Raw genomic sequence first — 4,265 nt, forward strand, 5'->3', positions numbered from 1 at the left:
TTCGTCCATACTTGAATACTTGATCCCGAATATATATAAAGCGATGCTATGAATAAATAAAGGTAATGCCACGAAGGAAAATGAAAACACGAGAACTGCCTGAAATCTTTCGTTCTAAACGACTCTTTACTAAAGGGTCGTTAAGACCGAAAGATCTCAGGCAGTTCTCGTTTTTCATTTTCCTCCGTGGCATTACCTTTATTTCGTCCATAATTATCTGAAAGTGTCAACCTATCTATTTTATTGCTGCATTTGTGGACATCCCGGCAAAATTAATGTATCCTTTGAGAGACAAATTTAAATGTATTATGGGCGGAAATGGTTAAACAATCTGGCATGAAACACAACCAGAATCCACACATTATTTGACTTGAAGTTCGCTGTGAACGAACATGCTCCATCCCTTAAAAGATTTACGGCTTTTCGTATCCTAACTTATAGATTTATCATATATTCACTCATGCTTAAGGTAAATAATATTTCACGCATTCTGGACACGATTGAATACCCAATTTCGTTTGCGCTTTGTCACAGTCTTTAGTTTTAAACGGGTTCTAGTTTAATTAATTAATTTACATTTTCAGATCATTTGACACTAATGGCTATTTATCTATCGGTACATCTATCTATCGATTTTTTTATTGAGTATTTTTCTTTTTCTAATATCTTATCTCTTTTCTCTGTAGCTCTTATCATCTTCTGTTACTTCTTTCAAACGACATCGTATTCTTTGGAAGCTTGAATTTCAAGTCAGTGACCCTAAGGGCTTTTTCCGTATGGACAGGGTTAATTTTCTTATCAATTATTGGTTCTCTCTTATTATTTATTTTTTTTATTAGATCATTCAGTTATGTGGAATCTAAGACCGCAAGTTAATGGTCTTGTCTTTTCAGGCTTATGTATTTTCTCTGTAGATAATAATAATAATAATAATAATAATAATAATAATAATAATAATAATAAGTATAGAGGACTGCGTCAACATCGAGAACAGAGTACTGGTTCAATATCTGAAAACCAGTGAAGACGAGTGGCTAAAGAGTGCATGGAAGAAGGACTAAAAATAAAAGTAGACGAAGACCCAGAAACATACAGAGACAGGAGAATGACAAACAGAACAGAGGACTGGCACAACAAACCAATGCCACCGGACAATACATGAGACAGACTAAAGAACTAGCCAGCGATGACACGTGGCAATGGCTACAGAGGGGAGAGCTAGAGAAGGAAACTGAAGGAATGATAACAGCAGCACAAGATCAGGCCCTAAGAACCAGATATGTTCAAGAAAAAAAGATAGACGGAAATAACATCTCTCCCATATGTAGGAAGTGCAATACAAAAATGAAACCATAAAACCACATAGCAAGCGAATGTCCGGCACTTGCACAGAACCAGTACAAAAAGAGGCATGATTCAGTGGCAAAAGCCCTTCACTGGAGCCTGTGCAAGAAACATCAGCTACCTTGCAGTAATATGTGGTACGAGCACCAACCTGAAGGAGTGATAGAAAACGATCAGGCAAAGATCCTCTGGGACTATGGTATCAGAACAGATTGGGTGATACGTGCAAAATAGACCAGACGTGACGTTGATTGACAAAATCAAGAATTGAAAGTATCACTCATTGATGTCGCAATACCATGGGACACCAGAGTTGAAGAAAGAAGAGAGGGAAAAAAGGATAAGTATCAAGATCTGAAAATAGAAATAAGAAGGATATGGGAATATGCCAGTGGAAATTGTACCCATAATCATAGGAACACTAGGCACGATCCCAAGATCCCTGAAAAGGAATCTAGAAATACTAGAGGCTGAAGTAGCTCCAGGACTCATGCAGAAGGGTGTGATCCTAGAAATCGGCACACTAGTAAGAAAAGTGATGGACTCCTAAGGAGCAGGATGGCAACCCGGAACCCCACACTATAAATACCACCCAGTCGAATTGGAGGACAGTGATAGACCACATAATAATAATAACAATTATGATAGTAAAATAATAATAATAATAATAATAATAATAATAATAAAAAAATAATAATAATAATAATTTCGTTAAAAGGATTAGCGACTTATCACCGGGAGGGTCATATAGCGAATTTACTGCTGCCTCGGGAAAATCATCCAAATAACGAAATAGCAAAAAAAAACAAAAAAAAAAGAAAAAAAAATAATAATGATAATAATAAATATAAATAAATAAAAAATAAATAAATAAATAAATCCTTCGTATTTGTGGTATAACAGAGTCCATCGCAGGTACGGTAATTTCTACTACCTTTCATTTTTCTGAACGTCTCGTGTCGGTGACACCGCTTTTTGTTTTTATTTCGTCCGAGTTTGACGAAATTACCCATTGTTTAATGTATGCGTACCTTTTCATGTGACTATAAAGAACAAAAGTAGCTTGTTCCCCGTTTTCGCTAAAATAAAAACTGCAAAGAGATACAGCGGCTCACTGTAGTGGGAACATCTACTCGTATCTTTCATGACTGCCATCTCTTCAACCATTATTCTGGAATGGTGCCGGATGGTGCAGTTACGAAGTATAAGAATCTAACTGACTGATCTGACATCTTTCTAATAGTATAGCATTACAAGGTGGAAAATACATGAGCACTTTTAATCGGCGTTTTAAAATACGCAGCAATGGCATTACTGTGGTAATTCCAAAGATTCCCAAGCCTTGGCCAAGACGGAATAAATGTTCGTATTAAGAAATGGCCTTCGGGTGCTAACGACTCTTCCTATCAAGTGAAAGGAGGACGTGGCTGCCACAGCGGTTGACTAGGCGAGGGGCATTCTTTGGCCCAAAGGAGGAGATAGATTGGGCGCGTTGGGCAATAAGAGATTGTGGCTCAATTAAACTGGCAAGCCTGCTTCTCTGATTACTCATTACGCCTGGGCAGCTACTATCTCTCTATCTATTTATATATATATATATATATATCATATAAATATATATATATATATATATATATATATCTGTGTGTGTGTGTGTGCATGTGTAAATGTAATAGCCATAATGCCCACTTAACTTCTCAAATGTATAGTGACAAATAAACGTATCCAAAAATAGAGCAAAGAATTTGAGAAGTTAAGAGGGCATTACGGCTGTTACATTTCTACGTATGTATCTGAAAAAAATGACCAGTAGATTCTACACACACACACGCACACACATTATATATATAAATATATATATATATATATATATATATATATATATATATATATATATATATATATATATATGTATATATATATATTTATCTTATGTCGTACTCGTTCCACGTGAATACTCGCAAATAGTTGTAATAATGTATGAATATGTTCTTTTTGGCAAATCATGCATACATAATTACAAATTTATCTCAGGTAATTAAGGTTCCGAAAACAATAAACAAATTATGACCTAAAAACAATCCTCTTGCCCAATTATTATATGATAATCAAAACTTGAGTTTCGTAAACGATAACACGCGATAAAAACATACAGTTTTCCATTAATTTGTTCATATGAAATTCCCCGATTGTTCTTTTTACATAAATAGTATTTTTTAATTACAATTTACTTACGACACAAATGGCGTGAACGAAGGGCAATGATTCCAATGACTTGTAAATATCTCAGCCATTTCAGGCAATTGCCTTTAGTCCTTTACTTTTCATTACAAATCAGAACTTCTAATATGATATGAAATGATACAACGATCCAGTTTCATGGTCAGAGTTGAGATACGTAGAATATACTTACGTGTAATAGGTTTATTAATGGATTCAATTCTCTCATTGTCTCATTTTCATAACTCGAGCTATTGATGAATTATGATTATTCAAGTATTCTGTTATAAATGAAGCAACTACTCCTGCTCTGGTATTATTATTATTATTATTATTATTATTATTATTATTATTATTATTATTATTATTATTATTACCCTTCAGTGAAGTATTCAAGTATTCTGTAATAAATGAAACAACTACTCCCGCTCTGTTATTATTATTATTATTCCCCTTCAGTGAAATATATTACCTCACAAAGTTTGTCAAGAGGCTAATCTTTTAGGAAAGGGATCGGTGGTTGCTAAAGATAGGACATGTCAAAACGGAGAATACTTAAGATTAAAGAAGAATGTTACGTTGTAACACCTATCGCTCATACATAACTATGATGACCTTCGGCGCACTGAGGCACAGATAACGGGAAAGGGAAAGAAAGAAAAAGTGACCGCGTGAATGGCCGAGACCTGCTCTATGAGATA

Source organism: Macrobrachium nipponense, chromosome 30 (assembly GCF_015104395.2).
Source record: "Macrobrachium nipponense isolate FS-2020 chromosome 30, ASM1510439v2, whole genome shotgun sequence".
Classification (NCBI taxonomy): domain Eukaryota; kingdom Metazoa; phylum Arthropoda; class Malacostraca; order Decapoda; family Palaemonidae; genus Macrobrachium; species Macrobrachium nipponense.